Genomic DNA, 10,740 nt, shown 5'->3' on the forward strand with positions numbered 1-10,740 from the left:
AATTTTAAGAAAAAAATAATTTTAATTTTAAGGTGCTTGGAGATTTACAGGTAGTTGTAAAATAATACAAATATAATATATTTCATCCCTTTTAGAATTTTCTTGTTTCTTTCTTTTTTCCCATGCTAAATGACATCTCTCCATTGCTTATGTCTTCAACTACAAGGCTGAAACATATAGGGAATATTGGAAAGCACACCCCCTCCTTGCCTGAAGTAGAAATGGTGTCCATTGTACATGTTCCTCCAAGTAAGGTTTGAATACTACATAAACAGATGCTGTATTTGAAAGACAGACTATTATCTGCATTTTGTTTTTCTCTTTATTTTTATTCTGGGTATCTCATGTAAGACAGAGCATGTGATGTTTGCTTGGGTATCTGGCTTACTGAACATGATGGTCTCAAGGTGCACCTACTCCCTAAAACCACTCAAGTTTATCTTCATGACAGAGCAGTGCTCCATGTTATGGAAGAACCACATTTTTATACCTGTTCATCTTTGATGGACATGAACTATTTCCATGAATCTGATATTTAAATTACACCGTTGTAAATATCTTTCCCAAAGGGAAAGATGGAGGCAGAAGGAGGAAGGCAAGTGATGAAGGATAGAAACAGGATGTGCTACAGACCAGCTCCTCGGAAACAAAGGAAACAAGTACTGAAATACTCAAAAAAGCAAAAAACAAAAAAAAAGAAAAAACAAGGAATAAGATCTAAGGGGTAGGTGGAGTGGGGAGAGAAAAAGGGAAAAAGGGATGAAAGAAAAAGAATTCAGATATGTTAGGTACAGTGAACCAACTTCCCACAAGAAATGTGAGCGTTATATACTATGGCCATCTATTAATAAATTAAAATGAGAATTAAAAATTTAAAACATTAGAAACAAAGCCAGGGCCAGGGTGATAGCTCAGTAGTATAAGCTCTTGCCTGGCAAACACAAGGTCCTGAGTTCAATCACGGTTACCGCCAAAAAAAAAAAAAAAAAGAAACAAAATCAATCAAAGAAAACCAAGGTTCTAATATATCTGTATATACAATATTTCAGATATTTATAACTAAAATTATTAGGGTTTATTCTTATGTAGGAAATTAATGAGCCTTATTCATTATTTTTAATTTTCTGAAATAAAGAAGTTTATAAATGTTTACGTATCTCTAAACCTTAAAGAGATGTGGTGGGGATTTATGTTGGTGTTCACTCATGTTTGGCCAAAGCCTGACATTTTCACTTGAGTAAAGTAAAAGGGATGAACCTGTCCTCACCCCTCCAAGAATCCACAACACTGCGAGTACTCAGTGAGAAACGGGAGAAATAATGATCAACTTTTAAGAAGAAACACTAAGCATTAAGATTTGTAAATGAATTATGTATGTATAAGTTTGTCCATTTGCCAGCTACTCATAAAGTGTACTGTATTTTGATTTTGCTTCATTATTTCAAAAAATGATTTTGGTATCTTAATGAATAATAAATATTCTCATGGATCTATAATTAACTAAAACAATAATTATTATTTTTATTATTCAGCCATTCAGACCTTGTCAGGAAAATGTAAACTTCTTTTCTGATAACATTTTATGTTTATATTCTTAACAGTTTTAAAATAATATTGCAATTCTATTTAATCCTTCAATCCAAAAGCAAGAAGAGAGCCACAATGAGAAATACTGCTTCTAAAAACTACCTTACCAATATGAACACAATGTTATTAGTGTAATGATTAATCACCTTATCTTATATAATGAAATACTTAATATATGGCTTGTTCTCAATATATTTGCATTTTAAAGAATGAGAATGTAAGCCATAATTTATATCAAACCTTTACCATGCAATCTTAAAATAACATGTAAAATTTTCATATCTGTAGTAATTTTGTGCTGTTTAAAATCTGGCTTTATATTTCAAATAAAAACTGTTTGTTCCTTACCTATTATATGTATGACACTTTGATGATCTTGAGTAACAGGTGAAAACATAAACCTATTTTCCTTATAGAATTTGGTATTGGATTTGGTTTAAAAAAAAAGAAAACACTCCAGTTGTCCTATTGGAAATTACCAAAAATGATGTTCACAAGTAGCGTCTATCACATCAACAGTCTCCATCTTCACACAGCCAGGAGACGGCCCTGGGTCTGCTTCAAGCCTTGCACCTACATTATAGCAGCTTCCCTCTTCCAGCTGACAAAGCCCTAAATGTGAATATCATCCTTGTCTTTTTCCCCTTTATACCTCATACCCAGTTTGGTGGCATATCTTTTTGTTCTAGCTTTCACTGAGGTTAAAAATGTAGCTGTGTCTCAACTTACTGTGTCATTCATTCACCTAAATGAGGCAGTGTCTTCCTCACTGGTCTCCTATTCCTAACCTCGTGTTCTTCCATGCTATTTTCTGCAAAGAAACAGAGTGCTTCTACTAATTCAAGTAGAGCCCTGCCTCTGCCCCCATGTCTCCCAATGTTATCACCACGCTAAGCACTTCCTAGTCTAAAGGAAAGAGCTACTGAGTTGAGGAGAAGGATAGGGGAGAGATCTATTTACTTATGAAAGCATGATGCTTTCAACAACTGTACTGTGCATTTCTGCTGGTTTATGGGAAAAAAAAGCAGTTAATGCTTTACCTTTTTTAGTCTCCTTTTTAAATTATGTGTACTTTTTCTCTTCTTAATTTCCTATGCATTTCTTTCTTTTTTTCTTTCTTCCAATTTTACATGCATATGTCTGGTGATATGAATAACTGGTTGGAAGACACCACTATGTATTACAACAAATGCTGTGAAATTCATATTACTTTGTTAAGTGAAAATATGTATCACTTGTAATTTTTCTGTTTTAATTCTAATTTGTATTCTCTTTAAAACATAAAAAACTTAAAATTAAATAAAAAAGATTCTTGGACACCTGAACCTACGTGGTTGCTGATTTCTTGTCCTGCAGTGTTTTCACCTAGATCCTCACACTCTTGCTCATTTTCTTCTTTTAAGTGTTTAATCACATTTCATTCAACTCAGAGTTCATTTTATCATTTTATCCAAAATTTAGCCCTTGTAGTTGAACATCCTCCATACCTCATTCCTGTAGCATTTCCTCTTGGCAATTATTGTAAGTGTAAGGATAGTTATACATATTTGTACATTTGTTTTTGTCTACCTCATTAAAATGAAATTTCCACGAGGGCAATAATTTTCTTCTAGAACACCTAGAAGAGTGTGTAATAGTGAACAACTGTTTAATACATATTCATTGAGGAAAATAGTAAAGAGAAAACAAAAAAAGAGAAAAGGAAAGGAAGAGGGATAAGAAATCTCTATAGCTTTCTTAAGATGTCAAAGAAGACTTACTACTGAGAGCAATGTACACCAAAGAAACCACCCAATATGGAAAATATGGGCTTAATAGTTATTTCACTAAGATGATAAAATGGTATATGTCCTTGAATAATCACTGAGCCTCACTTGTCTCTCTGCTAGAATTTAAATCAAGTTTAAAGTTTAGTTGTGTTTATTTTCCAAAGCTTCAGTAAATGTCAGTGTGAACTTCCTGCATAATTACGCTCTTTTTTTTTTAATGTGACTTTTCTTCTGTCTCTATTCTGGAGAGGAGGAATCTGCCTTTCATCTTTTTCCTGAATGAGCAAGGGGGTCTCATCTCAGGATTCAGAGCAGTGAGAGGCCACCCTGCTGGCCTGCTGACTGCAGCAAGGAGTTGCCCGAATGTTAATGCCACTTCAGCATCCAAGCATAACCCTTGGTTTATACTGGACTGGGGTAAGCTGGCACCAGAGGTCAAGTCTAAATTTGAGGCTGAACGGGCAGAGTTCAAAAGCAGTCCCTGATTTAACCAACAAGGTCCTGTGGCGGTATCTGTGATACGACTTTCTAAAGCCTTTGGTGCCAGTGAGTTAGCAAGTTTCAGGTCCTGCAGAGACCATAGACCTGACTCTAGGCCAAAGGACATTCCCATGAACTGCATGCTTCTGTGTCACGGATCTCAAAGGTGGCGTCAAAAATAAAAAGATATTCAAACTTGTCCCTGGAGATACTGCTGTCTATAGCTATCTTTCTGCTCCTACTGATGCTTATACAAGGCAGCTGCATAGTGTTCAGCACTGGAGAGCTTTGGTTTTACACAAGTGCATTATTTTTAAAAGTTTTACAGTGAACAATAAAGTAAGAGCACTATAGTATTTGTGAATAATAAAAGGAAAATAGTAGTTGCACGTATGCTATTGAAGATAATTTGGCACCAAATAGATATAATGTAAAACCTGACTTGGCAACACATTTCAAATAGTATGCTGTCATTTGAAGCTGACAAAAGAACATTTGAAATTCTCATCTTACAACAATTTCTTTTATCTATAGCTTTTAGTGAAATCATACAATTTTGATACATATGTGGTTTTACAAATTTAATTGTCATCCAAAGATCCATATGTTGATTCCTAGTCTCTAGAACCTTGCAGTGTGAACTTTTTTGCAGACTAATTAATTACACATGGACTATGTCAAGCGGAAATGAAGTTATATTGGGGCTTTTATGACCCTAATCCATTATGATCAATATCTTTGCCAAAGGCGATAGTTGCACACACAGCAAGAATGGCTTGTTAACCCGAAGTCAAAGATCGGAGAATGGTATTTACAGCCCTGGGAACTCCCGAGAATACCAAAGGTAAGGTGGACCCATGGAATAGTTCTCCTTCACCTCACTCAGAAAACACCAATGGTATTTATTATTACTTTGATGTTGAATCACCAATCGTTAGGAAGATTTGACAGTGTTGTTTAAACCACTTACCCTGTTGTATTTGGCAACCCCAAATGCTAATGCACGTGCTTCTAAGTTCATGCACTTCAATTCTGATGGCAGGAATCCAAAATTCTTTTAAATGGCCATTTTATCCACTGTGCAGTAGTTGAAGAAAAGCAAAAGGGGGGAGGTAGTATAACTGAAAATAGTTGCTTTTAATGTTATTTATTTTAGGTTTGAGGGAAGTCCTTTGGCGAAAGGATCTTTTGAGTTTACCTGTCAGATAATGAATCCAAGGAAATCCTGACAGGAGGAAGAAAGGGCTTATTGGTAAGAAAAGCTTGATATTCTTAAAAAAAAGAATGAAAAAGAAAAAAAAAGAAAGGATAACATATAAGAAAAATCAAAATAGGAAAAAAGTAATTTTCAAAATAAAGGAACTGATTTGAGATTTAATTTTCCCAAATGGAAAAAAAAATGAAATTTGCTAAAGATGCTACATCTTTAGAAAAATCTTTAAAAATCATCCTCATCTTTAGATTTACTTTACAAAAGTGTATTGTGAGCAAGCATGAAGTCTTTACTTAGAGAAGCAAGTGTGTCCTTGAAAAGATGTGGGAAATCTCTGATTATTAATAAATGCTCATGAGAGGTCCATTACTGGGAACCTGCAAACGTGCCACTGTCAAATGATTTCTTCTAGACTTCTGCCACCGAGCCTGTTTTCTTGAGAAATGCACTTATGGAATATCCCAAATAAAAATTTTAAAAAAGAACTTATTGGCTACAATCCTTAGGAGAGTTGGACAATCTCTTTATCCAGTAGAGGTGATGCTGCATTTGGAACAGCTGTATTTAGAAGGGTACCATAAATGCTAATTAAAATGAGCTATGTTTATTACTTATAGGCTTATTTTCTAGTTTACAGTAAATGTGTTATTCTTTGAGACCCTAGTTTTATTTTGTAGATGTTATGTCTCTTGAAACCTGGAAAATTGTCTTGAAGAAAACAAACAGTAAATGTCTATTGACTCAACTGTGGTTACTCCTTTGTTCTTGTGACAGAACTTAGACCTTTCTTGCCCCATATCTAGTACCGAAGGGAAAAAAGCAACTTTCAGCTTGACACCAACACGAGGACCCGTTATCCTGGTTTACTGAATCACACAGAGCAAGGCAAGCTTCCTGAAGCTGCAGCGGGGAGTTACCTTGAAAGTGATACAAAAATCATATGAAGAAATCAGTGTTCTACTTTATGCCCAGATACTCAGTGGGGAATGAAGACCGATGGTTCTAGTTTATTTTCCCAGGTTCTATAAATCTGAAGTTTTATTACACATAAATAATAACAATAATCATGTCAGTATCATTTGAACTTATAATTAGACACTTTCCCTGGTACTGAGCAGACACAAGGCTGACGCAGCCTCTGAAAGCAGGTAGTGAAGGGCAGCTGGCCTCGCCGAGCTCGCCACAAGCACAATGTTGTAACATAAGTGAAACGGGAATCTCTAAATACAATTATATCAGAATGCTGCAGCTGGGGGCCAATTTCATCTATGTTTTCCTTAGCAGAATACTTTAGAATAAAAGAAATTCTAATATTTGGTATTTTGAGTTGTATGGAGTTTAACAGTATTAGCAGGGCCCATAGTGGTGGACATAAAACGTACTGTTGCAGTTAGGAATGCTGGCTCTGGACTAGATTATTTCATTTTGGATCTCTGCTAAGAACTACATAATCCTAGTCAAGTTGTCTATAAAATATAATTTACATCTTATGAGGAGAATAAATGGTGTTTAAAGCATGTAACACTATATCTCCCATATAGATGTTTTAATATTACTTTGAAATCAACATGTTCCTTGTGGCTTTGCTCAAGGCATCTCTATTTGGATGTTTCCTTATGCTATTCATCATGTTCACAGGAGGTAACATAACCAACAGAGAAAAGGAATAAGTGCATTTCTAGTTCCTTTGGCATTGTTTCAACATCCAGGTATAAATCCCTACCAGCTGCCGAGTAAGGATGACAAAAGTCATCTACAATTGACTAAAAGAAGTTCGATGGTGTTACATGTAGATTATATGAATTACAAAAGAATATTTTCCACTTTCATGTTTCATTAATTAAATTTCATAAAAAGAAGTAGTACAAAAAAAAGTGAATTTAAGGCAGAAATAAGCCAACCAGATAGCTCAGCAGATTAAAGTGCCTGCTTAGACAGAGCACAGGGACCAGGGTTTGATCCCCCATGTGCTGTGCCAGCCCCGCCCCTCAACTGCACTGAAATGGCAGATGAGACTGGGCCTGGGGAGGCTGAAAACAGGAGGATCACTACGAGTGCACTCTGTGTAATGAGGCCTTGTAGATCCTGTACTGAATACATAAATAAAAAAGAAAAAAGGCAGAAATGGACAGCAACCTGACTTCCTAGGTAGCAAGTGACATTTTCAGTACTGAAACTTAGGCGAAGGATGGATAAGAAACTGATCCTGAGGCAGGTATGTAGATTCACTCATGTAATCTCCGCACTTTAAGAGGGTGAGGTGGGAAGGGAAAATTTAGGATCGAAATTAATGTTTCTCCTGCCACAGCCTGCATAACTTAGAAAGACCCTATCTCAGAATGAATAATAGTGGGGAGAGGATCTGAGGAAATAGCTCAGGGTCGTGACTTTGATTCAATTCCTAGTACTGGGTCGAAAAAGAAGCTGATCCTAGCAACTGAGCAGACATTTGTACCTCTCAGTTTTTATGTATTATCACTGTATGTTTACAATAACCACTTGGCTTCTGACGTTTATGGCAAATAACTACCTATCATCCAAGTGTCCTATTGAATACTTTGGTTGTGTCCCAACTGCATAAAGCATCCCATTGGTGAAATATTCGTAGGTCATTAGAGGAATACTGGCAGTGTGAGAAGCAGCTAATGCCTTCTCTGCTGTTGCAATGTCTACAGTGCTTTTTCTACCACTTAATCACAGACACTCCTAGGACAGAAAACTCCCTGGCAAGTTTCTAAAACCTGTCCTAATTAGCCATACTTTCACTTATAATGGTAACTGGTAAGTAGCTGTATTGAATCAGAAAAATATTAGAGTCTTTTCAACCTAACGCTTTTGTATGCTTAACAAATAGCAGGTTGAAGGCTGCAAAAGCAAATCAAAACTAATGTCACTTATATCTTATCAGCAAATAGATAAGTACACAAGGACTTTGCCTGGCTTTTTTGGTAGATAAACTGAAAGGTATTTATCAGTATTTGGGATTGAGAAAGAAAGCACTAGTTATTTCCTCAATACCTTGATGCAGAAACAAGGACACAGCTTTTGCTTCTACAATGTGAATAAAATTTAAGGGATAAGTTTCTGAGAAGTAAAGATAACTGAATTTGGACACATTTAATCATTCTTGAATCCTGCTTCAGAGAAATGAAGTTGATATCACTGCTGATATCCATAGATTTTAGCATATGGAGTAATAATTCTTCATCCTAACTTTTGAAAGTATTTTAATTTCCATCTAAGTAAATGCAAAAGTATCTATAGAAAAGCTTCAGAACTATACATGTGTGTGTGTAGATTTATATACATATCAAAACTATGGTAAATAACAGTTATGGTAAATGTTCCAATTTTAAAACTAATTTTTACAGTAAAAAAATACCTGGAAATTAATCTCCTTTAAAATCATCTGCCTGGATTCTAACATACTTATCCCATCACGCTTGCCAGTTCCTGAGATGGATCTCAGTCCTCTGTGTGTGCACGTGGCCTGATCAAAGTACGGTGAAGGTGGCTGCTCAGCGCTATTCAACGGAGAGTCAGGCTCTTAAAAACATATGGCGTGTCCTCTCCCACCTTATTTACAGACCTGGCACTGTGCAACTTCTGCCTCTTTCCTAAAGACAAAATGACAATGAAATGTAAACATTTTCAATAGATTAAGGACACTGAAGCAGTCACTACAGCCCAACTAAAGTCACACTTTAAAAAGACAGATAGAACTGTCTTATAAAGTATCAAGAATACTGGCATATGCATGTTGCAATGGAGAAGGAGTATCTTAAGGGCCATTGATAGTAATGTGCTTTTACTGTAGTAATTTTTTAAAATGTACACACTCATCCTATTTTTTGTCACACTTGTATGTCAGTGTTACAGTGCTGTCTTTACCACTGCTGTTTTCTAACATAGATATGATACAAATGACAGCTGGAATAGTTCCAAGAAATATTTCAAATTTTTGAGTGAAAGTAGAACTGAGAGCAAGGTGAAATGTTAGAAAAGGATCATAGCTCTTAATTTAAGCTTCCCTGATTTTTCTAGCATGTACGTTTCATGAATGAGCCTAGTGTACTACTTAAAACTTGTTCAGATGTGAATGGAAAAATTGGACTCTTATAAGTTGTTTTCTTAACAGACTTTTGAAAGAAACACATTTCTCAGCACCTTCGGAATCAAGGTAAGTAATGTTGGAGATCACAACCACATAGATCCTTCATTTAAATTCCTCATGAATGCTCATGTCATATCAACTTTCAGAAACACATTTGAAATACTATTTTTTAAAAACATATCAATAAAACACTGCTATCCTACTTTGTGAAGCACCAAATAATAGCACAAATTTATAATTATCCTTTTCGAACACTGTTTTCTATACTCTGTATATTTAATCTGTTTATTCCATAAAATACAATAATATCTAAAGCTTTCCAAAATAATAAAAATCACAATATTCTGGCTTGTAATCATTTTTAACTATTTGTTAGGTTTCATAATACATAGAACTCTATGTTGTTATTGTAGAATGAGTCACTCATAGTTTTTATAATCAAAGAACTGTGAGTTGAAGAATATAGAGATGACTAAAATGATAATAGTAAAAATAATTGTTAAATAAGTATTTCAATATTTCTCTAGTAATTCAAGAAAAAAATTAAGCTGAAAATTTGCTAGGCAATAGTGATTCATTTTCAAACAAATTCAATTCAGTAACATAGGCAAACTCATCATTGTAATTATATCCAGCACTTGAATATGTAATTGCCTTTGTGTAATCACACCACTGACTTTACCCTTTACTTGCTTTGATTATTTTGGGGGGAAGCTCAGGCTGTTTCAATCTCTGAAGTCAAAACGAAGAAAACTGGGCATGAGAAATTTGGCTGTTTGTTGGCTTTCTAAATGAAATTTAATATCTGAAATTGTACCCACATTTATAATCAGAAATTCAGTCTTAGCTTTATTTTGAACTTCTCTTCTTACTTTATAATAAAGTCTCTACTACTTTTTCATCTATATGGAGAATAAACTGGGCCTGTGCACAAAATCAATAGATTCTAACATGACCATAAGCTAAAGTCATGAGGAAATACGTAGATACTCTACTATCAGAAAAGCAAACACCGGAAGAATTTATCTGAGTCACTTGAGGAGAAAATGCGTATATAATGCACCCTCGTTGCCTTTTTTAATTGAGGAATATTTATCAATTAAATATTGTATACATTTAATGCATATAATTAATTGAATTGGTATGCCTACACACTGTGAAAAATAATCATAATTAAATGCAGTTCACATTGTATCACTCTGGACAGTTGTCATTTTCGTGTGTGTGTGTGTGTGTGTGTGTGTGTGTACTTATGTATGTGACAAGAATTTGTTAAACCTACTGTCTCAACAAATTCCAGCATTGTATATAATAAAATATTGCTAACTATGGAGAGCAGCTGACTCTGAATCTGGCAGCTTGAAGAACACAGAGCACCAGCAGCCAGTCACATGAGTAGGCTGGTCTCAAGAAAGCTAGGTGCCTGAATCAGGCCACGTAGATCATGAGGAGAGGTTTCACGTGGTATGCAACCTCCAAGTGTACAAATAAGACCTCGCTTCGCCTTCTTCCTCCTTCTCTCCCTTCCTTCCTTCCTTCCTTTCTTCCTTCCTTCCTTCCTTCCTTCCTTCCTTCCT

General features: G+C 35.3%; 1 pseudogene; it reads right to left on the bottom strand.

Moving 5' to 3' along the window:
* Positions 1-3,532: 3,532 nt before the first annotated feature.
* LOC101580085 overlaps positions 3,533-10,740 on the bottom strand; it is a 20,246-nt pseudogene continuing 13,038 nt past the window's right edge.

This window comes from Octodon degus, unplaced genomic scaffold, assembly GCF_000260255.1.
Source record: "Octodon degus isolate 3935 unplaced genomic scaffold, OctDeg1.0 scaffold00051, whole genome shotgun sequence".
In the NCBI taxonomy this organism is placed as follows: Eukaryota; Metazoa; Chordata; class Mammalia; order Rodentia; family Octodontidae; genus Octodon; species Octodon degus.